The 26,997-nt window shown below is 36.0% G+C and overlaps 1 protein-coding gene and 1 long non-coding RNA gene across 3 annotated transcripts in view; one reads left to right on the forward strand and one right to left on the reverse strand.

The window, feature by feature from the left end:
- The window catches only part of ZFHX4 (zinc finger homeobox 4), a 154,266-nt gene that overhangs the window by 78,379 nt on the left and 48,890 nt on the right, over positions 1 to 26,997 (forward strand). The window lies entirely within an intron of this gene.
- Positions 21,980 to 24,669, reverse strand: LOC142053505 (uncharacterized). The gene is made up of 3 exons (XR_012659241.1): positions 24,567 to 24,669; positions 23,477 to 23,568; positions 21,980 to 22,172 (listed from the first exon to the last, which is right to left on the reverse strand). It is a non-coding gene; the product is annotated as an uncharacterized LOC142053505 (long non-coding RNA).

The raw sequence follows: 26,997 nt of genomic DNA on the forward strand, positions 1-26,997 counted from the left end.
GTGTTTTAATAACCTATGCCATATCTTTTATAAGTCCCTTGCTAACGCTCCTTAGTTTAGCAGTTTTTATTCATTAGAATGGAAAATAAAAACTCTCTTTTTAACTGTTGGCTCTTATCTAGCCTTCTCAAGCTCCATCCTGGCAAAATGCCAAACAATTCCAAAAGCATTTGGGACTAAAGGTTACAAAGGCACTGTAGTGATTTTCACTGAGATAAGAGTGGATGTTATTAAAATTTTGTGTATTGTTTAGTGGGTATAATTAATATTGGGCAGTAGTTAGTCTCAGTAATGACAAAACCCAAGGCATACGGGTTTATTTATAATAATTGGCAATAGCATCTTGTGAGATCTTTGGGTTAAAAAAAAGACCAACACCATATTCTTTGTTCTAACTGTATTAAAGCAATGGACTTTACTTTCACCTATGTCAGATGTGCTTTTTATGTATTGGTTTGGTAAATATTTTATTTTTCAGTGTCACAGGTTACCAGTTTATTGTATATTTCTGTACCACTAGCCAGACAGACTTTTCCTAGGTGATTTAGAAGCAGGAATACTCTAAGGTTATGAAGCTGGTTAAGACACCAGATTAAGAGCAGACTTTTGTTTAGTTTCCAAAACCTGATAGTTCTCTCTTATGATTTGCTTTTGGAGGGTGTACAGTCATACAGCTCGTACATAATCCAAAATATTTCTCCACTTCTCCTTTGTTAGAAAGACTCTCTGTGACTTTCACCCCTTTAGGTAGAGATGGGAGCAACCATTTCTAGTTCTGTAAGACTGTTTCCATGCAAGTTTCTGAAAAAAAAGTCCCCACCTGTGACCTCATCCTTGAGGGGACTCAGTAGCTGCTGTTGTCAGGGAGGAAGGCACCGATCTGGGGGAGAGCACATCAAGGCAATACCTGTGCTGGTCATTTCAGGATAGATATCCATCCTTTTCAATGTCTTTTCTAAATTCCAGGTATTTATTTCTGATTTGTTGTGGTTGTGCAAGGGTGTGTGTGGGGGTGTGTGTGTATGTGTATGTGCAACACAGTTAATTATTTTATTTAGCAAACAAATTTCAAAGTTTGCAGCTTCATTTCCTTTCCCTGATTAACTCATTCAGTTTTCCTTGGCCCTTGGCCCTGTCATGGATTAAGTGGGGAGATTTTTGAACTACTAATTTTTGATCACTATGTAAAATATGCCTAAAACATAAGCATTTCAGTTGGCATTAACTATAAACAAATTTCCAGTGGTATTTAAACGTATGACCATAAAATATTTCTGCTGGCATTTCCTTACTCGTTAGCAGCTGTTATAACAGTCTCCAAACATCTATTAAGTAAAGGAAGACATTTTGTAATATAGATTAATAGAAATGAGCAAGAAGATGATAGGCAAAAAAAGCTCTCGGATACAACTGCCTTTTGTTCTTAGTTGGAAAAGTGTATAAACAGACCGAATTTCAGTATGAATGTTGGATTTCAGCTGAGTTCCATAAGTTACACTGAGTGTAGCTTAACACGTTTAATTTCAGACATAACTAACACTAATCAGATAGGGATTTTAGAAAACAATTTATTCCATTTCAATGGAATTTCCATTTTACTAGCTGTAATCTCAAATATGTAAATGGTAGCCAAAGCTGGATGTGATGTTTCAGTTAAGAAATTTTTTTTTTTGCCCATTGTTTCTTCTAGCATCTTCTTGCCAAATCTTCTGGAGCGCTTGTAATTTCCTCTGTACAGAGCCCAACAGGCTCATCAGCAGCAGAAGGTAAACATAATAGATGTGAGGAATTTCTGGAGATTTATGAGGTTTAGCTTTCTGAAATGTACACTGTGTCTGGCAGTCTTAGGATGTGGCCACATGTGGACTCTGCGAATTGAAAATGTTATAAATGGGGCATCATTTAGCCCTTGTTAGGAATAAAATTTAGGAACAAAAGATGCGTTCTGCAATAGCACTTAAGTATCGTTTCTGCCCTGCAACAGTGTGTTTTAGCTCAAAAGGATAATCATCAGGGAGGTTAAGCTTTTGTTAAAACGTCTATGAAATTTGACAAACAGATTAATATCCCTATTATTTAATAAATTAAGCTTACTACCTACAGTCACCTATATCTCTTCACATTGAAACTATCAGATCCGAGATCATTATACAGCAGCTTAGGAATACGAAACTACTCTGAACAAAGGCGATTGGCATTGTTGGGATTTGGTATTAAAAGCTTCAGAGCAAAAAATGTAAAAGTACAAGCCTCATAACTGTACCATTATTCTAAACATTAATTTGTTAAACTCTGCCATCTGTTTATGAAAATGTAATTGAAAAATTGCACTCCTACATCAGTTTATTGAGCTGATAAAAGAAGATACATTAGCGACGACAGAAATATGCCATCCTAATGATCATGATAATATCACTGCATGTTAAAGTGCTCTTTTAACCTTTTTCAGTGGGCTTTACTGTTATTAATTAATCAGCTTGAATGCTGTCAACATCTCAAGCACTAGAGTGCTAGTTCCAATTCTGTGCCAGGCATTTCTCTGCATCTTTTTCTTTTATATGTTTAGCTAGAAGACCCTAGAAGAGCATTAGCAGAACAGTAGAGAGAGGCCTCTTCTTCCTGCCCATTGTTTACTCATAGTATTGCCTGATGGAAGAGCTCATGTCCATAAGCCTAGGTTTTTCATGGCCTGCTTCATCACCATTCTCAAGGACTTGCATAAATGAAAGATGGGATCCTTTGGAGATAAATATTGCTGAGAATATCACTTTAGCCCTCATCATCTTCCACAGTACACTAAAACAGAGGGAAAAGGTAGCCTTTAGTGAGAAACATGGTTAAACAAAAGCTTCTCTGACTTCTGAGATGAATAACACTTGAAATGTTGCTCCTTGGTGTGTTTAAAACCTAAAAACTTTGCATGGCTGCCTCATGCTTTTTGTTTCTGCCAAGTAATAATGGTCTGAGATGCTTCCAGCTGTAGCAACCTAATTGCTAAGAATGAAATGATAACCATTTACATATCAGCTTTGGGCCAATAACTGATTCTAATGGACACTGTTTCCAAAAGTTTTTGTGTATTGATTTTGTAGCATTTCTCCCCTTTCACTAGCACTGTGAGCACTGTGAATCTGGGAGAATGAACGCTTCTATCTCCCAGCATTCATGTGCATGTTCATAAAATGTGTGGGCATCTCAAAAGCATTAACAGTATTTTTTTAGCTTTGTTTGGAAGATAATATATTTCAAAGACCAGAGTATAACGTAGCTAGATATCATTGGAAAACAACATTTAATTATTAATGAAACCAAGACATTTTCTTGGAATGAGAAGCGATTGCTTATTTACTGGAGATTGTACAGCAAAGGTAAATAATGAAATCTCTTTCCTACGCTAACCTACATAGCAGTTTTGATTTAAAAGTATTTCTTAACATGGAAAATACAAATAAACATTTTAACTCCCCTGCAAAATAGGAAAATAGTCTTGAGTTTGTGCAGGTTTTGTGTGCATTTGTCATGATCAGCTATTGTGGAAGTGGGATTACTGCCTGACAATTCCATCATGTCTGTGAAAGTAATGTTTAGGAGGTGAAGTAATACAAAGATGCTAATCCAGCTTTTTATAATCAGCCTCCTATGTATATAATATTTATATTATTGTCTGTGCAGGGTTTTCTTTTCCTAGAAGCATTCCTTATCTACTAGAATTCTTGTTTGACAAATGAGATTGGATTACCAAGTCACAGCTGTATACACTGGTTGATGTATTGCGGTAGGATTGATAATTCAGAAAAGCAATGTAGTATTTGGGGGTTAATTTTCTTTTCTTAGATACAAGAATCTAATGCTGCTTGCTAGATATTTTCTTCATTTTTGTTATCTAAGTTTTACCAGGTTTAGAGTAGTTATTGACTCAGTTAATGTAAAAAATGTTGATATGCTGTCAATATTAATGTAGATGTCAGTCCAATACTAGTCCCTAATGTATGTAAGAGCAAGTATTTTTTACCTTGATACAGAAAGGCAGTCATGTGTGAGATTTAATATACATCCTAATCTATCTTGTCATTGCACTAGCCATGGGTGATGTGCTAATGTATGGGCGACCATTTTCTTTTTCTCTTCACACAATGGAATAGATACACATGAATGACAGCCAAGCCTCCACTCTGTAATTATTTGGAGGGCAGTTAGAACGTACAGAAGGAATACAGTAGTTTTACTTACAGACTTAAAGTCTATGGCCTTTTTTTTTTTAATTTTCCAGGGAAACATGATCACTAATAATTGGGGAAAAACCCCAAACCTCCCTAAAAAATCCAAGAAACGGCTAAACCTAAGTGAGCTTCATAACACACACAGAGTTTGGAATTTCAGTTCTGAGTCCTTACACACCCAGCCAAATACTTTTATGTATTCGAGTGCATTCTTTGTGCTGACATCATCATTTTGATTCACTTTCTTGGCAGAATATATGTTTTATAATACAGAAGATTTGTCATCAAGTATTTCTAAAAAGTGAATAACCAAATGAGCTCTTTAATTAAATGTCTCTTTTATATTCATTTTCCTTTTCCCTTTCCCCATTTCTTTTTCAAATTGTGAACAATTATGGAAATATGGGACTGTGAATCTAAGTTGACACAATGTAAGATAAGCAAGCAAAAATTAATGTCCATAGCATGTCTCATCTTTGTGCATGTTGGCAAAACCAAAAACCTGAATATTGCTTTTTATATAAAAGACACTTTGATGAGATTGCACTTTCCTAAAAAGCGAGTCCAAAATTACATATTTCTTAACACAGCTTGAGTCAACAAATCTTTGACTTCTCATATTAATTTATAATATAGCTTCCTTTTGTTCCTGTTTTCAAACTCTAAGAAACTGTCTTTACGCATTCAATCTGTCTTTGTGTGAGAGAAAATGAAAATGAGGCACACCATCCAGATCATGAAGATAAGCAACCGCCTGCAATTTCAGCATTATTTTTACTATGTATTTAGGGAGGGAGGGTACATTTTCTCCCCTGTGGTTGGTTGTTATTATGTGTAGACTAAAGCTATTGCTTTCCTGGCACCTTCCAGTGTTCCATTCAGAATAAAAATCACTATGCACATCTTCACTAACTCTAAATTGAGACTGGTATAATTTCAACAATGGAAACTGAGTGCAAAATTCTGCACGCAGCGCTTTATATGGAAATATTCCATTCAGAAAAAAAAAATAGAATTCCAAAACATTCTATTTTAAGAATATATATTATAATCCCCATGCTACTTAAGTTTCCTATGAGTATTCCTCTTCTCTGAGAGTAGTAATATAAGGCTAAATTGTTACCTTATGTTTTCATGGGGTAGGTTTGTGACCACTGACAGTTATAATTTACAACGATTATGGACATTAGCATACTTGACTGTCACTATTATTTTTATTTCAACTACAAAGACTTTCAGTGGACTAACGGTATGAGGAGTGGATGTTTTGTTTTCACAGAATGCTACAAAGTTCCGATCAGACTATAGCTACATTGATGCACCAGTGCTTATTAACAGTCAAAAGGAAGCATTCATTTGAGCCTTTGAGAGTATCTTGTGTAAACCCATAGATTGAGTCACAGTAGGTTCTTCTGTCTGTCTGTGTGTCTACTGATCTTTCTAGCTACCTGCTACACAGTATAAAATCTGAATATTTATTGAAGTTACTAAAAGGAAAGAGGGGTGTTGTCAAACGTTTTAATATGCAAAAAATTTCTGCTAACTGAAGAGTTTGTAGTGGCTCTTGTGTCACTACTCATTCAAGTAAACTCTATGCACATTTCAGTGTTTCTGGGTTTCTGAATTAGTAGTATAAACTTTGATGAAACACAAGTGATGTTGAAGCGGTGTGACAGGCAGTAGATGTGTTCTCACAAACTTATGGCTTTTGCAAGGTCAACATTTTCAGAATATCCATTCAAATTAGTAATGAATCTTCCACCTTTTATAACTCAAATCACAAAATCTATTGCCAGTTAAAATTTATGTCAGGGTTTAAATCTGAATTTCTTACCTGTAAATGCTACCATCCCCTCTTGCTGTAGATTAGTGACATTGCTGGTAGTATGTCAACATGTAGGTTCTGTGAAGATCTTGAATTAAAAATATCTACAATAAATTGTTGGAAAGCCTAAGAATATTGATTTGAAATTGAGCGTAAGTGCTAAGTTTATCAGCAGGAGTAGGACATCAGGTCTTTGCTTGAACATAAGGTGTGTATCTGTGGTTTAATTTTTTTTCTTCTAAGTGTTTAAAAACACGCATGTAGTGCACAAGACCATACAAACCAGTTCATTTAGTATCTTTGCAACCTGTCATGTTAATATGTAAATACATGTGCATATGTATTTAGACAAATCTTAAAACATGCATTATTTACATGCTGTAAGAGATTTTTTTTCTGAGCCATTACAGTCTATTATGTAAATATGTATTTAAAGGGCATAATATTATTTTAAATTTCATTGGATTTTTTACTTGATAGGTCATAATGGCTAGGATCCCTTACACAGTACCTCATAATTTATTTCAGTCTGTATTATAGATGTTTCTATGATGTTAATATGAATTTGCATATAAAATATGCTTCAAGAAGTTACTGTACACATAAAGATTAATAATTCACTGATTTTAAATGGAAAAGGGAACATCAAAACTGATTAGTTCACATAAGGGTAAGATTCATCCTCTCTGCAGAAGGCTAGCACAAAACCTAGGCATCATTTAAGCCTCACTTAAGCCCTCAAAATGCAGCTTAAATGGATTTTAACTGGTGCATAGGCTTTGCTCTGGCAATCGGTGATGTAGTGAATTTAATCCGTAGGAGAATAATGTATTTCTAAATGCTCCCAATTTCTAGAAGTGAATTAGTAGATCTCCTAGGAGCTCTCAACTTCCAGTAGTCCTACAAATTTTACCTCATTGTTTGCAAAGGAAGTGAAATCCAGTTTCAGAAGAAATGTGTGAAGTGCCTTTCTCTGTGAAGAATCCCATCTGTTTTGGGTCATGTCTGTATCAGCAGTGGAACACGGTACAGAGATGGCTGACCTAGTTCAGAGTACATGGACATATCCACTATAGATTGATGACAATTATTTATCCCAAATTTATATTCCAGCTCATGCAAATTTAGATTCCAGCTCATATTCCATAATTAAATATGGAATTTAGCCATTCAGTGGATTCTGTGGTGCCCTCAAGATCCTTATTATTCATGGAAACTGTGTGTTCTTCTGGTTACTGGGATGATGTTTAATGTTTGGATATGTTGATTTTCAGTCAACAGATATGACTAAACACAGGCAGAAAGGGAAAAAAATGGGCTCAGATTGTTCTTTACCAGCTAATACTTCTAGTTACGGGACAGTGCTGGCACTAGTAGATGGTTTTGTAATAGGAAACTGACAGCCGCCAGTAGCAGATGCTAAGGGAATGAACAGAGGAAGAGGTCAAGCATATAGTCATGCTTCCCTGGCATAGCATCCCAGCTTCTGGCAAGTTTTCCAGACATCTAGTTTTCAGCAGACCAGGCTTAAGCTGTGAGCACAGAAGAACAAAGAATACCTACAGAGTTTAATAATGGAGAGTGTCTCAGGAGGGACAGTAGGAAAAGGGAAAGTGTGACTTGGGCTCCAAAACCTGCTGAGAGTGAGGATGTCAGAGGAAAATAGACATGTCTAGATAATTGTGAAGTGGCAGAAATGTAGTTAAGCTAGATTCATGTTGGATGCTGGTTGTTTAAAAATACATTTATCTAATACTTCGTTTCTAAGCAATACATTTTGAAGTATAACAGCTGTTTGTAGGATATATCCAAGCTCAGATTGCAAAAAGAGCTGCAGGGCCTTGAGTCAGGCCCATGGAACAATACCAGTTTATAATACACAAAATATGCAAAACACATTGCAGCCTCGGAGTAGGAGCTGAGCAGAGTCGTAGAGGTACAGGGGGGTGTAGGATCCAAGAAATTCTTCCCAAGTCTATATAAATCCCAGGAAACCCAAGTAGGGCAGTTACCCATCCAAAGATGCCTTGCAGACAAGGGCTTGCATCCTTGCATCCAACTCTTCTGGAGTTACCCCTGCTCATTGGGAAGGAGGAATCAGCTATGCTTTGAAAAAGAAGGCAGAAATGGAGTTCAGTTTGCAGTCATGCCAGCCTCACCTTACAGACGTGTCCACAACAAGCAACTGTGAGATCAAGCTCTTTGAATAATCTGTCAATGAATCAGTACAATAATTTTTTGTGGGCAGCATGACACATATTGAGCCCGGGGTCAATTTGTAGCTACCTAGCCCAGGTGAGAGGACACAGAAAAGGCTGTGTCCTTCCTATTAACTCTTCCTATAGGACAAATTATTTTGGCAATAGAAGGGGATTTGATTTCAATTAATCTCTCCCAAACATGATAAAACCCAAAGCTAATCTGAATTAGTACTACTGAGTAATGTACTCGCTGGTCACAATTAGTCTTTTAATTAGAATCTATTGACTAGGCACAATTAAAAGTCAGTTGTTTTGGGTTGTTTTGGGGGTTTTCGTTGGTGGGTTGGTTGGTTGGTATTTGGTGGGGTTTTTTTGGTTTGGTTTGGTTTTTTGCAACAGCAACCTATTGAGTTGTAAGTCAAGTTCTAATGGGCCTTGAGGAGAAAGGGCCTGATGGGAACAGAAATACTTCTAGGCAGGCTCTGCCAGGTGAGCTTCAACAAGAAATGTAAAACAGTTCCTTGAACTAATCCAGTCTTTAAATACCTTGCTGAACTGAGGCCTGGGCTCAGTGCAGGGAGAACCCATATCGAAAGCAAAGCTTCTTAAACTCCATCTCTGACTCTTACCACATGACACAGGAATAAGGCAAGCTGAATTCCCTTCAGTTTCCCCTCTTTTCTTATCTTTTCCCCTATTTTCTTATCTTTTCCCCCTTCTATCTTAGGTAGAGCCATGGATTGAAATGACTTTGTCCTTCTGGCTTTATACATTTAGAGATAGACAGATAGAGATAGATGTCAGCTTCTGTATCTGTAATGGAATCTCTATAATATCATTGAAAATATTAATTATTAAAATTAGTTTAGAAAAGGTAATAATATTGAGCAGTTACATACAAATAATTCTAATAATTCCTCTGGAACATATGGATAGGAGGTGCTTACAATTCTAAAGCAAAAATATTAAACACTAGATGTCATTTGGGGGTAGAAATTACATTATATATGCTCTGTGTGATAATAATTTCTTCACATTCATAATCTGAATGTTTGCTAGTATATTTTATAGGAAGTCATTACAGTACTTGTCTGAAAACTTCTTTTTTAGTGATTATGGAGCTCATCCCTTTTGACTTTCCAGGGAAATACCAGATGTTTCAGTTCCCTATGGTGGGCCAATTACTTGCTAAATTTTTATTATTTTAGTATACATCAAAGCAATGTTTCAACTATGTGAGTCTGAAAAACTTTTGGGGATTTTTTTCTGTTGTTTGGTTTTTCTTTTTATACATAACATTAAAAAATTCTGAACTGATTGTCTTTCTAGTTTGATTAAAAGAATCATATGAGCCTGGATTGAGATCTCACTATTCAACTTCTAGCCTGGAGCAAATTTTCTTAAAAAGCCTGGGAGAAGGGGGTTGGAGGAGAAGGAGGGAAAGGAAGGAAGGAGGGAGGGAAGCCTCAACAGTGGAAATGCTGACCAAACCTTAACTATAACATCGTGAATGGTGACGCTATAATGCAATGCTAACAAGGACTCCTGAGATAAATACAACATCAATTAAAGGCTTGCAGGTGTGTCACTAGGGGTGGATAAAAAGAGAGAATGGGAAAGGATTTGTGCCAGCAGACCCTATGGTTTTGTAGTAATTAGTAATCTGTGCAGGTGTCTATTATGACTAACTGACAATAAATCTTGGTTTCTGTTTTGAATATTGCTTTTGTTTCCCAAGTCCCATGCCTGAAGGGGAGAAAGAAAATGACTAGAAGATTAATTACTGCAATGGTTACTCCCAACAAGATAAAATGGAAAGTAGTAATCCACTGAATAAGATTAAAAATTCTTCTTATTATTTTGATAACAGAAAACTGACGGCAGGGTAGGTTGTGTAGGGGTATGTACATACTGATTTTTTGCATAATGGTGGAAAAATAAGCCTACTTTGTCAACAGCCTTTCTTCAAGTTACGTGTATAAGGCAAATTTTTTTTTCTACTTCAGCAAAATGATGGAAAGGTATCCAAACCTTCTACATTTGTGCAGTAACCTCTAATTCTAAGCACAGTGACAAACTGTAAGTAAATTTTACCATAGAGCTGTGCTTTCCTTAGCCTCTCCATCTGCTCGTTTTTGACACCCCTGTCATTAACTGTCATTTTCCTTTAAATATACAGTGAAGCTGAAAGGCCAGCTCTACATCACATCATTTCAGATTAGGGGCAGTTCCTTTGAGCTGAGCACTGTTTAGGTGTCAGAAAGAAGTCTCTGACCTCTCTCGTACCACACTGCCGCAGGGCCTTAATTAGTACTGACTCCAGCCATTACTGCAGAGAGGACAAAGGCGACCACATCATTTTTCTACTTAGAAAGTTAGCGTCTGACCTAATAACTTGTCCAGGCTCGCAGGACACTGTAATGGCCATACAATGGCAGTGGGGATTATTTGTCAGGTTCTTTCCTTCCCTAAATGTAGGATAATCAGGGAAGTTAACTATTGTATCCTTCAGTCTTGCAAGGGTTGTTTTAGGGTTTCACTCTGTTGATTTGTCTTGGAGAAAATAACAGACAGAGTAGGAGTCACATATTCAGAAAAATAAAGCGGGCGATAACAAAGAATAGAGTGGTTTTTGTCCTGGCTAGAAGTATCTTATTATTTAAAATATTGCTCTTGTAAGATCTGCTCTGGTGCTATTGAGTTTAGTGGAATTTTATCACTTATTTCGTGAAAAGCAAACTCAAGTCCACAATCAAATGAGTTCCTCTTTTTCTCTCTCCTCCTTCCTTCATCCCACCCTTCTTCATCCTACCACCAACCTCCTAGCAGAAATACACTCTCACATGTGAAATGTTTTACAGTGCTTTTGGCACAGCATTTTTGGTCCATTTCACTGGAAATTGGACTTATTACATCAGATGTCAACATTATACAGTTCACACAATCTCCTTAATTTTCCCATTTGTTTGGTAACGTTCCACTGAGAAAACTCCATGCCAGAATGTAATAACTTCTTAATCTAGGACTCTCTTTTTCTTTTTTAAATTCTATTTTTGTTTTTAAAATTAAATAAAGCAATTGAAATTGCTATAGAAGTTGCAAGGCCTCACACCACGTTTTTTTATTATTAGCCAGTGTCACACGTTGCAGCACAGAAGCACACTTTATGCTACAGCAGCAGAAATTCACTGTAAATATATTTCAGGGATTTGGCAAGATGATCTAAGACTTGCAGCAAGCTAAGACTCTGCTGATGATGAGTTTGTCAAGGTATAGATATAAAGTATGCTTAGTATTTTTGAAAGCTGTTTAACTGTAATCGATTCATCTAATAGTTTGAGGCTTGGTTTTTCTCCCTCTTCTGTAGGCAGGAATTAATTCCTTTTGCCTGCCTTACATCTCCCTCAAAACAAAAACAAACAAAAAAAAAACCCAAACAAAAAAAAAAAGAAAGAAAAGAAAACTTGTTTCTAATTCTGGTATGCTTTTCCACACATGTCAGTCTTTGTAATTTCAATTCTAGTTAGGATTATTTTTACCATAGTGACTTTGAGCCAGATTGGAGTCTCAGGAATACCATAAAGTTACTACATCTCTAAGGAAATCTCTTCTGAAGTGATCACACAAAGGTAATTACAGCATTATCAAAGCTGCAAGATGTTGCATAGCATTTCCTGTGCTCAAACAGCATCTAAAGCAATAGAATACATTTAAATTCTGTAACAGAGCCCAAACTGAGCACAATTTGCAAAAGACTAGACGAGTTTCTATACAGAACTATAACATGGGATAAGATTGTTGGGGCCAGACCCTTCAGTCTATGACAGTGTGATCAAGCATTATTTCATTTAGTCTTTGAGCTGAAATAACAGCCAATAAAGTGTTTCGGAGTAGTCCTTTGACTACATATCATATATTGCAATTTCCTTATTCTCTTTTAGATTACCCACATGCATTGATTTTTTTCTGAGAAGCAGGGAGGTGAACTTTACCTTTCTGAGCATAAATAATTCCAGTTTCAGACATATTCATTTCACCAGAAAGATACAGCACAGAACAGGCCTATATGAAGGAAGGGACATCTGACTTTCTCTGGATCTGTATGGCTATTGATGTTTATACTCCACAACCAAGAACAACATCTGCTGGCAGCTATTTCAGCAATTTAGCTGATGCTTTTTGCCCTCCATTTGCTGAAGAACAATGTCTGGTCTGTGATTCTATTCATAAGTCAGATTAAAATTTTAAAGGGCCATTGCCTAGCGACTTCTGCTTCTTAAGGATTGGCAGCTTTATTATGGAAGCCGCATCAAACTGGGAGTTGCTAACCATCATTTTCCCATTGCACTGAAGCACTCAAGGAGGGCAGATGGAGAGGAACCTCAACGCAACGTAAAGGCATCCTAGATGCAGGGGTCCCACCCACCTGCAGCAGAGCCAGTCCTAGGGGCATTGCAGGCAACCACATTTAGCAGTCATGCATGAACGGTAGAGGGGGATCTCATCTTCCCCTCTGTCATTTACTTAATCAAGATTAAACACATTTTCAAATTGTTGGCCACTTGACTGCCTCTCCCCACTGGTAGTGAGGCAAATGAGTTGCTCTAGCAGAGTGATATGAAACCGCCTGGGCTGTGGGTATGTAGTTAGAAAATAGGGAATGTGGTGAACTAATTCATATGAGAGTTTTTCCCTCACTGGAGACTTCCTTTCTTTTGTGCCTTGTGTGGAAGGCTGGAATTTCTTCTAAGCTAGCTGACTTGCCAAAATTCAGGATTCAGATTCAGGAAGTTGGAAGGTCACTAGCATGTGCTATGGGAAAAAGATCTAAATAACTGAGATCATATTTGTGTAAATGAATTTGGGTTCGTGTGGCCATTATTTGTGCATATGCACTAATGACTGCACACGTGCAGAAGAATATATATTGTCATTAAAAAATGAAGTCTTATCTTTGTATGCGTATGACAGCTTGTGATGGCTACTTTCACAATTCTTTTTTCTGTTTCTGGTAACTAGTAGACATTTTCTAACTTTCAACAACATTTTTTTAGAACTGTTGTCTGAGGGAAAAAAATCTAGGAAGGAAGGAAAATCAGAGACAAGGACTACTTGCAGAGAACATTAAGGCTTTGACACGAACTAAGAAAAGCCCAAGAAATCAAAGTTTGAGGCTGACATGATATTTTTCACTGGTGCCTCTGTGCCTTTTTTTTTTTTCTTGCTGTGTGATAAGATAAGGAGAGGGTGTCAAACTTAACTTAGAATATTCTGGATTTTGTTGGTTTGAGTCATAACCTTACTGTTGCTAAGACCTACATCTTTGGCCTGTGAATAATATTTTTTGTCATGATAGTGTAGGTAGAAGAGTCAGATAGTTTTAAAGCGTATTCAACCATCCTTTTTACTTACTTTTAATCAACATGTTCTTCTGAACAAGGTATGGAATTGATAGCTGTTATTGATTGCTTGTAACATTACCTAATCTTCACTAAATGTAGGAAGCTTTTCAGATTTAGAAAGGTGGCAGAAAATGTCTAATAATGATGCTGCTGGGAATTGAAGCTCAATACCGTGGTCAGTATAAAAGTGATATAGCTATAAGAGGTATTTTATTATAAGCCCATAGTTTTTTACTAAATGCTCAAACTGGTGTCATTTACAGAGATTTTGAAGTTGCTTATGCGTTTACCAGATGTTCCAGTATTTCATTTACTCCAATTTACACCAAGAAAAAACTTTTATTAATGATAGCATGCTGGAACTTTGGAAAACTACAGAATGCAGAGAATACAGTACTGTAATAATGTAGAAAAGAGGTGGCATTTATGCTTTCAGTACAAAGGGAAAATATAAAATCATTACTAAAACAGATATAAACGTGACCTACACCGTGGTTCAGTAATTATCCTAGTTCACAGTATGGTGTTTGTATCATGATTTTCCTTATTTCCTCTTTGTTTTCATTTTTATCTGGGTACTTCACTGGTGAGTAATAGCTAAAGGGAACCCATTATGCAAGGCGAGCATTCAGTTTGCAAGTGAATTTGCTTGTAGCTATTGCCACATTTGAACCTCACTAATGTATGTAAATTAAAAACTCTGGTATTCGGATCGCTCCTGTTTGAAATAAAAACAGAATCTGATCATTACAATCTGCAAGCCAGGTATTATCACTGGACTAGTGAGCCGCTGATGATAAATTGTACTGAATAGCTTGTGGATAGAATATTTTATCTCAGTTCTCTATCACACAGCACTGCATAAAATAAGAATGATTCATCAAGCATGAGAGCTGGTGGTTTATGAAATTCATTGCTCACGGCAAGTGTATTTTTTAAAATTCAAAAGACAAAGCAACTCACAAGGGTTATTTAGTAATCAGTGTGAATTACTTCTAGGTATAAGCCTTAGTGGAAAAAATTAAAAATACATTTGCTGTACAGGAAGCATTATTGCTGTAGGTGCTATAATTTAACTGCTTCTCATCTATAGCTTTTTTTTTGTGTGTGACCATTTTGGATTCCAGTCCTCCTCCCCTTTATTTTTAAAAGTGAAGCTGCATAATCAGTTGTAACAGGATTATTACATCGAACAAGTCTATTCTATGCTCTCAGCAGAAACATCTTCAGGGGCTTGTACACCTTAGGCTGCAGTGGATATTTTGTTTATTCAAAAAGACATGTAAAAGGAGAAGAGCAATATAAAGTCATCTTTTTTCCTTCAGATTTACAGTAAGAATGTTTCATTTCTTCTTGTGTATTGATGTCCCAAGGCAATGTTCCAAATGAAAAGATAATAACTTATGAAGAAGTGTCAAAAACTAATTAAGTTTTGTAACTTGTTTTTCCTTCACATAAAGTATATTTTTCATCACACTGTCCAGTCACATGCTGGGATTCTTGCTAACATCATCACATGCCAGTCACACCAAGTCTCAGTGGTTCTTCTCCTCCTGTCATTATTTTCAGCATCAATTAATTTTCTTCTGACCTCGCCTTTAGAAAATGTAGCAGGGAATTATCAGTGCATGCTTTGCACAGTCTATTTGGAAGGAATTAGGCCACTGTGTGTATTCGAAAATGGAGTAGGCCAAACATTATATTTTCTCACCTGCAGGGTTGCCTAGTAACCTGAATTAAGGATTTTCACCAAGCCTTCAAGACAAATAGAAAAACTGTAAAGCAGGTTGACCCAGGTGGGAGAGTCAGACCCACTGATGTAGATTAGCATTTTGAGTGGGGAAATATAAAATGCAGCTCCTCATTAACATTTATTGTGGAAATAGTTTTTGTAATTAAAGCAGCCTATTTTCTCAGCAAGCGAAAAGAATGTGATGCATCATATTTCACAGTTGCTAAATTTGTGTTATGAAACACACTTTGCTTTACTTTTTGACATATTATTTGCTTGTGGACTATCAAAATTTAATGCTCATTGGAGGGATTGAGGAAACGTCTTTAAAACATGTAAGTATATCTTTAGTGGCATTCTCGCTAAAAGCATGCACACTTGCCTATGTTGGGTAGCGATTCACGTAGATATGTTCAGCTTTCATTTAATCACTTCAAGGAACTAAATTCCTTGTTTAATGTATTGCCATTGAAAAGAAAGATTAGTGTACTTTAGAGGTGGGGGTCATTCTTTGTAACGCTATTACAGCTTTGTCCTTGACATGCAAGATTCCTCCAGAAAAGGAAGAGGAGGGGGGGGGAAGCTGGAAATTCTGCCTCAAAGGTACAAAGCAAAGAAGTAGCACAATTAGGATGTCGGCACATAGTGACAGTCCTCTGCAAATGATGGTGTCAGGCCACTGAGGGGCCGAGGGTGGCAGGAGTGACATTCACCCTAGCAAGATGGAAATAAATGCCCTGTTTGATAAAAGAAAACAGACAATTTATGTATACCCTGAAGAGTTAACAGCTAGTGAGCCATTCCTATGGGTCAAGTGCTGCATTTGCATTTTGATGGGATGTTATCAAGTAATTAATGCACCAGTCAGGATTTATTACCTCAGGAGTGAACTGAAAGGTTCATTACAAAATCGGTTTCACTTGAAGATAGGCATTTCCTCAGAGTTAGCTTTTGACATGTTGTTCCTAGCTCTCTCTGCCTGTGGCAGCAATGGTAGAAGGCCAGTGAGGTGAAATTCATTGCTTAATAAGGGCATTCACTTTGGGTATTCTTGTGATAATAAATGTATACATCAAGGCCGCACTGCCTTGTCAGTTTAATTGCTTCTTGTGCTCCTTAACAAGCCAATCTTAATCAGTCTGGACCATGTTATGAATAATTTAGGGATCAGCAGACTTCACGCTTAATAAGATGTACTAGATTATAAAACTTAAGTGCACTGTTTATAGAAAGCATGCAAAACACTTTAAGTTTTTATTAGCAGCAAGGAAAAAAAAAACAAACCCAAACCTAGTAGTGAGTTATTCTAACATTTGCAGTTTGCGAGCAACAGCTGTGTTTCTTAATGCTGTAACCCCCCTCCACTTTTGTTGAAGGCCCACAGCTCGGCCTTTCTATCCCCCTAAGCCTCCATCAGACATAATGGGAAATTTGAGTAGGCCATGAGATTAAAGCTCGGAATCGATGGCCAACCAGCAATTGTCATTTTAGAAAACATTCTTTTATCTTTTTAAATGCAAAGCATATCTTATTTTAAAACATTTTCTGATGGACAAAATTATCTTTTTGTTGGTGGTGGCTGACGGCCTATGTGGATTTTAATACAATTATTTAGATTTGAGATTGGGCTGTCAAACCTATATCAGCAATAGGATTTTAAAATATTTTTCCTTTGTTTAAAAATACAGGTGAAATGTAGGATAGATTGTAAATCATTCTCACATAAAATGCGAATTATGAAAGTAAAATACTTTTTATTTGTTAAGGTAATAAAGAAATACATTAAAAATAACAGAAATAGTCTCCAATCTCTCTGAGCCTATTATGATTTCTCCATTTAATAAGTATTGTTTGATTGAAAAGGAACATTTAACCTTTTTGTTTTAAAAGAATTCTTTGTCCTCCATTTTACCTCAACATTTGCAGGCTATAAGTCGTCCACAGAGTAATGCATCATTCAGTTTATGACATCTAATAAAGGCCTACTGCAAGCATTAGAACCAGGTGCTTCAACAATTTTCCTTTCTGCTTGTAGCTGCTTCTGCTTGTTCTCTTGTAGCCTAAATAGGGGAAAAAAAACCCAAAATCAACAAAAAGCTGCAACACTTTTTGTTATTTCCCTTTTTATTCCTTTCTGTTTAAGCCTTGACACATGCTGACAGCACTATGGTATCATTTGATGTCCGTGTAAACAATAGCTGCATGTATTTCTGAGCAGATAGTGTATTTATTAGTACAAATAGAGATGTAATTAAAGGCTATGTTTTCAGTCGTTAGATAACGTATTAAAATAATGTTATTGTTCAAATACATTTATGAATCAGGAAGATCGGTACCAGTAAATGAAAAACAACTTCAAACCTATTTCCCAACCTATAGCTGGACTATCATACTCCTTTGTTCTTGTGCAGGTTAATAGAGATTGAGGAGATGGGCAGAGGAAAAGCAGTGCAATTTTCTGCTATTTAAGCTTGGCGAAATGGCACTCTTCAGGAAGCAGCAAAAAGTATGAAAGCGTAATAGGCATTTTAAAAGTAGAAGTCCATATAGCTGCTTGAGGGATCCTCAGATTTAGGCATGCATAGAATCACGAATGAGATAATCAGCATTGTGAAATTGAAACCTGTCTGCTGCCTGCTGCTGTTCTTCCCTCTTTCAGTGGAGTGATTTGTAACACTCATCTTCTTCAGGCAAGGCAGCCTTCAAGATTATCCAGAACTGTCAATAGTAATTGCCAAAGTATTTTATTACCTGCAGAAAATCAAAGGAATTTTATAACCAACAGTTATCAAGTTTCAATACACGGTATAAAGAGAGCAATTTTAGTTGGAATACAATCGTGTTTGGCTTGCTTTAATGTTCTTGAGACAATTCCTGTGCAACCAACTACAACATTCACTGTATTTAAGCTGGAGGCAAGAATACGCATATGTACGTGTAGTTTAAAAAAATTACATAATGCTTACAAGCTTCTGCAAGCAAGTGGTTTTTAATTGCCATACAAACTATGCCTTAGCTAATTACTTCTAAAAAGAATGAGGTTTCTATAAAACTCAAGATGACATTTTGAAATTCTGGCAGTAGATATAAGTTTAACTGGGGCATTCTCTGTCATGAAGTAAATAAAGTGCCTGGAAATTAGCAAAATATGACACTGATTATAAAGCCTGAAAACATTAATGTTGCAGCTCTTATTATGTTCTCTGAATATTATGGCTATGTGAACCACAATTGTGATTGTCAGCCATTCATTTAACACAGTTCTGTTATGCTACAGGGTCACCCATGATTCAACGCTTTTCAGATGCTTAGCTTCTTACTCAGTCTATGCATGAATGCGGATTGCATCTTCTGTCTGACAGTGTTTTTCTGAGCCATGCACCTCACTTGCCTTCCCTGATACCAGGGAAAAGGAAGGTGTGACTGTCTAAATGCTTGGTGGGGGAAGATTCCGTTTCTGTTGCTGACAGTGTATTTCCCCTCTAATTCATAATGTCAAGACTGCAGTGACATGCCTATTTCTATGGGTTCTTTGAAAAACAAATACACAAATGTACTTGTGGAAAATTAGTTGGCATGGGGAAATGCCTCTTTTTAAGTTCCAAACCAGATGGATGCACTTGTATTTTGAAACACATGCACAGGGTTTTATTCATGGCACCAAAAAGCCGGTATCATTTCTACTGAAAAGCTGCACTGAAAGAGAAACAAGCCATGAAAAAATTTTATACTACTACAGCCATGAAGCCATGATTATAGCATAAAAGAGAGTTCGCCTTTCAACTGTGGACCTCCTTGTTTTATCTACATAAGCTTTTGTTTTTTTTAAAAATGACCTGTTAATTAAATTATTAATTGTTGTTGAAAGGGTAAAGTACTTTACCAAGAACCTCCTTTCATAATACTGCAATATGTGAAAAATTTAGCAAAATGGTTATTAGGGGAGAGGTTATTTATATACTATTAAAATGCTGATGTTGTAATTATCAGAGACTTATTCAATTACAGCAGGTAATAGACTTTTTTAATATAAGGAGGATGACTGGCCTGCTGGAAATTTGCTAATATGACGAACCTACACCAAATCTTGTAATTTTTTTTCACTCTTATAGTTTATACTGGTCTGTTTGTATCGTACAGTGTGTGAAACTTGCATTGATGCGTTGATCCATTATTCCATCTAGTACTTCTGTATGGATTACAGAAGTGTATTTTATATATACACTAACCAGAATTCTGCAGATGTTTAAACACATCAGAAGAAAATGTACTAATTTGTCCCTTTTCATGAGAACTTAGTAACCTTACCTGCACATCCTGAAAGGAAGATCATTCGGGGCTAACACAGAGTTAATACAACAACATAATTACACTTCTTGTTTACTTTGAGCTGTGGGTTTGAACTGAATAATGACAGGAAAAGTTGATGTTTGCGCTCTTCTGGGCCAAGAACTTGGTATTTAAACTAAATGAGTGCAAATGCTATTCTCTTTAGCCCCTGATTGTCTTAGTAGAATATTGTCCCATTGATAAATCTGGAATTGGCAAAAGCCACAACTAAGTGTGTAGCGTGGGCATTTTGTCACACTAATATACAAATTTAAAGTATTGTTCTTTTTGTTTGATTCATTTTATTTTAGACTTTGCCACTTGGGTTGTGTATTTACTCTAAGCATTTTAGAAGTCTCATCAATTTGTTTATTAAAAGGAAGAAATATAAACAGTACAGAGGAAGCAAACACTGTATTATTCCAGATACTGCATAACTCAAGAAATGACTAGTGATCATTTTTCTAATCATATGTATGATCACTGAGACTGTCATAGTATAATGGTGATATGGACATGTGTCTGTAATACCATTTTCTCAGAAGAGGAATAAAATGTCTCTGATCCTAACTTGCTTGTATTGGCATTCAAAAATTCAGAGCAGAGGAACAAAAATATCTGTCTGTGCAAAGCTGTACTACAACTCATATTAATCTACAATGTCAGGTAATAAAATTAAGCTAATATTTTTAAAAGGTACTTTTTCCTTCAAAAAATACAGAAAACATTTTGTTGGAAGTTTTAAAAGAGGAGGAAAACGCAGAACAGGGTAGTTGTTAATCATAGTTCAGATATAACTTTCTGTTAGAACACAGAGCCTGACAATGCTCCGGTTAAAATCAGTTTAGTACTAGCACAACTCTGTTAAATTCATTGGAACTAGTCTTAATTTTCACCAGTTTGATGAGAAAACAGCCATTATCTCTCATTACTATAGAGAAATAAATTGCATTTCTTTCTTAAATCTTTGTTTGTTTAAACACTGTGCTGCTGCATTTAACATTGGATTAGCTACGGTAAGAGTTTACTGAGAAATTGCACAGCTGTATTTGTACAGAGCTGTACCTGATTCCCACCTCCTGTAGTGTGAGCAGTGGTAAGTGAACTGTTTCTGTGTTGTTCACTCACTCTGTCAGATCGAAACTCAGCTCAATAGCATTAAACTAGCTCCTATTTGAAAGATTTGTCTTACAAAACCCTGAAAACTGCTCTGAACATGCATACATTGATTTTGTTGCTGGAATCTCCTGAGCTTTGATGAAAAGGAGACTCCACATGCAGGTGAAAGAGGGTTTACCTCTTCAATATTAAAAAGAGAAGATTAAGGATTTTTGTTCAGCTAAGGCTGAACTAATCAGTGCCATGCAAGGGTAAGAGAGTCGGCCTCGTGCCTATAGTGCGATAATGTTATTTTCTTTAGTTGAACAACAAGTTCAAATTTCTCCAATAGCTGCTTCTGAGTAGCTGTCTACCATTATTCCCATTTGTACAGATAATTGAATGTCCTGGGGTGCAGGAGTAAAGGTTTTTATTTTAGCCACAGAGAGGGAGGTATTTGTCATGTTCATTGTGGGAAATTTGCTTAAATTTTGTCCTGGAAAAGATGCAACTGTTATATCAATTCACAGAAGAATGCTTGCATAATACTATTCTAAATGCTGAGCAGTTTAGTATTCATGGAGGAGATAAGGCATTTTTTGTAATCAGAAGTTTAGTTCCGTTCCATTTAGTTCTATTAAAGCATAAAAAAAAGGAGATGAGTGGTTTTCACAAACTTCCACGTTTCACTCTAAAGAAAAAAAATGTTCATTTAGGCTTGTAAGCTGGAGAGCCTTTCTTTTTTGTCCTTGCCACAGACATCTTCTGCACTGTACTTGCTGTTATCATAGTGCATACAACTATGCGAACTTTTGTGGAAGAAGAAGAGTAGGGTGTCCTTAGGTTGCACTCTTCATCACTAAGAAGAGAATGCCACCATAATGTAATGCACAGCATCCTAGGGGAAAAAAAATAGTTTTTCTCCTTATACTGTCCAACCTGGCTTTCTCTTGTATTCACCTGTGAAAATTCAGGTGACACAAAGATTACTTGAAATTGTGGCATAGGTAAGGCTTTGGGAGATGTAGAGGAAGAAGGCAGTAATTTTTAAAATGAACTAGCTATGCTATAAGATATCATAGCATGTTACAAATATATCTAAACTCAAGTCTTATCAGCTGTGCTTTTGATCTGTAAGTAAGAAATACAATAACAAAACTGAAATGAATGCTACAGAGACAGATAAAGCTAGATAAGAGATTTTCAGAAATTAGATAACGTTTATTTTCCATCATTTATAAGAATCACTTGGGTTGCCTCTTAGGCATATGTTGGTTGCATTCTCGCACAGCGTGGTTCTTCTTCAACAGATCGACTCCCCTGCCATTGTTAAACTGAGGTCACACTCCAGAAACATATGGAAGTCTGAAAAAAAGAGAGTCGTGTCTTAACCACATCTCAGTATTTAAACTAACGATGGCTGATCTGGAAAACTAATCAATAGTGATGATTTAGCCTTCAGTCTGTATGTAGAGAAGAGAGGACAAGAAAAACAAGCTCTGGAATGACTCACAGAACTAGAGGATTATTTGTCTAACTTAATGCAATTGTGAATAATCTTCAAATCCTGCTGTAAAAATAATGTGTAAATACTGCTTAGTAGATTTGAGTTAAATCTCAAATGTATTTAATGACTGCATTGGTTCTTAAAAGTATTTAGTGCTTTTATTGCCAGAGAAATATATATTTTATTACAGTATTTCCAGTTTGCTTGACTTAGAGACTCTCAGTAGCTCACCTATGGCAATTCTGAACTGAGGAAGGTAAAAGCAGTAATGATGAATTTAGGCCAATTGCAATTTAAATTAAGGTTGCTGGCATTTCAGAATTACATTATTCTATTGGAATTCATTTCATATTGTAATTCTGTTATACCAAGAGATGTTAGTTACAAGGGTAGAAGCTGAACCAGTAGCATTTTTGCTTTCCTAAGCCAATCCATAAAGATGCCTCTTCACCTCTTTGATGTGATAAGGAAGTGTTAAATCAAAGTGAATCCTTATTCTGCATCCTGGGACAGGATACTGCTTAAGCCAATTGCTACTATTCCTGAGTGTTTTAGACAGTGAACCATGCATCTCTCTGCACATCACAGAAGATTGTAGCAGTCATCCTGTGCCACCTGCTATCACTTAATTAGTATAATCATCTAATTTCCAGTTGGAAATAACGGCGTCATGCACTTTTTAGTAATTGTAACCATCATAATATATTCCAAATTATGTTACACTAACATTATGTGATTTAGACGTTTTAGGAGGGGGTATTTGCTTTGCTTTTGCACACTGGTCTTTCTGATCTTGACTCCCACCCATCAGCAAAAGGCCATAACTAGTTTTCTGTGTTATTATGATCCTAAAGATATCACTGATTCATATCATAACTCTGCAAATGAGCATTTGGTAAGTATGATTTAACCTTTAGTGCTCAGAGAAAAGAATAAATAGTGGAAGCAGCAGCTCATCATAATATAAAAAGCACACAGGTTTCAAAGCATTTGGTCAGGTTTGTTAGCAAAACCTAATTTTTTAAAAATAAAATGTTGATTATCACATATGCAAGTTGGATTTTGTACACATTCCTTTTGGGATTCTCAGTTTAAGGAATAATCTCAGTTGATCAAAACAGGTCTTAATGTTTCAACATTACTATATTGCAGCATTTTTTACCTTCTGGAGATTACATCACAGCAAATGAATAGGTAATAAATGGGTCAGTTTGGGGTAGCTTCATTTCACTGGGTGGTTCTGGGCCTCATAGGCTTCCAAAACAGAGAGAGAAAAAGAGAAAGAAATAGGCAGTGACACGAAGGGACACAGGCAAACCTAAGCCACCGTCAGAGTTAACCCTCCCCCATTCCCAATGATACTCTCTGGCTAAGCGAAGCACTGCCACATATATATCAGGCAAGGTTATTACCACTCTGCTCTGTAAACATGCTATGCCTCCTGGACATCTTCTATTTTTATTTCATTTTTGTGTTATATCTTATATGTAAATCTAGGCTGGAGAGAGTCAGGAGGCATTCATAGCATTGGGCCAAATTCATTCCAGGTGCAGTTCCAGGTCCATTGACTTCAATGAAATTACACCTGGGATGAATTTGGTCTATTATTAACTATAGAGATTACATGTCCAGCTTCCTTAGTATACTAAAATATCCAGAATACATATAAATAATGAAGTATGTAATTACAGTCCTGGTTTTAATTTGTGTTCCTAAATGTGCTGATGCTTTTGCACATGTTTACAGTTATAGCTGTGCTATTGTAGTATATATTTGTTTAGTACAAATATATTTGAGTTTTTCTCTAAAACAGAGATACACACTTAATATTTACTTTCAAATGTCTCAGTAAATCATTAAAAATCTATATGACAGCTGATTCCATAATTACAATATTAAATTATATTGGCCTTAAATATCATATGTGTGTGTATATATATATATGGATTAACATATTCAGGGCATCACAATACTGCCACTTAAAAACATTCTGCAAACAATGGGCTTAAGTTCTTATTGATTATAGGTTAATCAATACAAACAAATAGGTGATCTTTTCAGAGTTGATAGGAGCCAATAGAACCGTTATCTATCAATATTAAAGATTTCATTCATCTATATGTTTCCTGTTCCAAACTGTACATAACAGGTCTGTTGACAGGAATTTGTTCCTGACCAAAACCAAAAACTAGACAGTTTTTAAATGGGCTCTTTCTTCATCAGGAGACATAAAAAGTGTAAGCATGACTTACCTCTGCATACGTCTTCTAATTCTGTTCGCTTCCCCTGTATCGTTTTGTACATTCCTGCATCTTGCAGTATTGCACACTGTGAAGACCTAGGAAGCGAGTTAAAGTCAGATGACGCTAACGAATCCCAGCGCAAATGACTGAATCAATAGGAAACCAGCCACTGCTGTTTAAGTGTATCGATAAATGTACCTTTATTTTCTCTTGAATGGATAAGTGTCGCAGTTAAGAGTCCTATGGATCTCTTAATTGAAAGTTAATTTTAAATCAATAGAGAGAGTCATTTAAATATTGATCAGTCCTTTCTACACGAATTGTTAGCTGATTTTTTTTTGAAACAACTTTGTTTAAATGCAATCAATAGCCCACAATCAGTGCGTTCCATAAAAAAATTGACAGATGTTCCCAAAATGCCTGCTAGGCATAATCTTATCTGTTTACATATGTGGCATAGATATTTCAGTCCTTTTCAAATGTACCTAGGTAACTATGGCAGAAATGTGCTTTCCTTAAATACCAAACTGCACTATTAAAACACATTCTTCCCCTTGTTTTTCATTAAGGTGGTTTAAAATTAAAAAGGAAGATTTCTTGGATTTCCTTTGATTGTATAAGTAATATTCCTATCGTTTTATTAATGCAGGCAGACTGCAAAAGAAGAATGCCCTTGTTTTGCTCACAGGGAAAAGAGGTATAAGCACTTATTTGAAGCACATGTACTCTGGAATTTGTGTGTCGTAATCCAACAGTTGTGTTACTCTATGCAAAATGATACTTAGTTTTTAATTATATAGACACTTCTGTGCACGATGTCTGTGCATCTTGAATAGTTATAATTTTTAGCTTTATTTATTGGGTATCATCTCTCTCCATGGCAGCACATAGCCAGACTTTCTTTCATTTCAATTTGACAAAGCACACAGTTAAGTTAAAAGGATACAAATTTCATTTCATGAGATTTGTTGCGATTAGCCTAATAAAATAAACTTAGCTACATGTGGCTTTCAACATTTCAGCAAATACAACACTCTTCTAACATGCCTTTCCACAGCACTTTCAGTAATTTCCCTGTGGTGGCCTGTTACAACTTAGTTTGTCACACTTAGTGATGAAGTCAGACTGGACATTTTGGTACAAGCAATATGAATTTCATTTTTCTCCTATACCCTCTAATTAATTATAAAGTCACACTTTGATGTACGCAGCTCTGAAGTTGTCCTTTATCATTATTTTCCTTATTTTTCAATTTTCAAATCCAGTGCCTTTTAGAAAAGATTCGTACTTCTAAGTAATTAAGCCGTTTTTGAAGTACAAGCGGACAAAGTTTATAACAAATCACAAAATAATATATATATAATTTTGTCAAAAGTAACGTTTTTCAGTGATGTGACTTAAATATAAAATAAAATTGACTGACAGTTATTTTGACTGACATTTGACTGAGAAGTATTACTGTAATTATGTTTCCTTTCTAAGTGACAAACTAAAAATTAAGTCTCATAATTAAAACTGTTTATTACATATAGTAATTTACAGCAGAAAATAATAAACAAAATATTTTTTTCTTTTCAAGAGTACCATCTAAGGAGAATAAGGGTTGCTTGGGAAAAAAAAAATCTGTCAGGCAATATAATTTACTCTATTTTTGCTATTAATACAAATGCTTCCTGCTGTTCTGAAAATCCACTATTTCTTAATCCAGCATTATTGTCCTCTTAATGCTACATTTCAAACCCATTTCGCTCCCTTTTCTGTTAGAAAAGCCATATTAAAAGGGAAGATTAAAAAAAAATGGCCAGGTGTCATTAGTTCATATGCATATGGGTTCAGCATGTGAGGATGCTGTTTCTAGGATCAGCCTTAAGATGTGACTGATAGATCTTATTTGTCTGATAGAGTTGACCAGGGAAATAGAGCTACAGCTGGTTACTTCATTAGGTCCTCTCATTGATTGAACCCTGCTGAAGTGATGCAGCAGGCTCCTGAGATAACTGCTGGTAATAGAACAAAATGAATTCTTATCACAGAGATTGGAAAGGCCATTAACCCTGGCCTCCAATGCTTTTCAGAGGTCACAGACAGGAAGCCAAGCGGTGACTGGGAAAACTGTTTTCTGTCTAACTACAGGTCATGTTAGAGGGGGTGTGTGACTTTTTTACCCTTCGGCTTCTGTACAGATGAAACTGTTACACTGGCAGATGTTAATAATCAGCTGTAAATAAATATTGGAAGCAGAAGAAGAAAAATGAGAAAGCACAGGAATTTATTTCAATAAATATTTAATAAAAGAGCAATTGTTACTGTGATATTTACTGCCAGTTCTGCTGTAGATTTTTGCCTAATACTTTTCCATATAAATTGAAAAGAGAAATACATAGAGGCACTTAAAAAAGGAAATTTAATATGGTTTTATATAAAAATACCTTTCCTTCCT

The sequence above is a fragment of the Phalacrocorax aristotelis genome, chromosome 2 (genome assembly GCF_949628215.1).
Source record: "Phalacrocorax aristotelis chromosome 2, bGulAri2.1, whole genome shotgun sequence".
NCBI classification, from domain to species: Eukaryota; Metazoa; Chordata; class Aves; order Suliformes; family Phalacrocoracidae; genus Phalacrocorax; species Phalacrocorax aristotelis.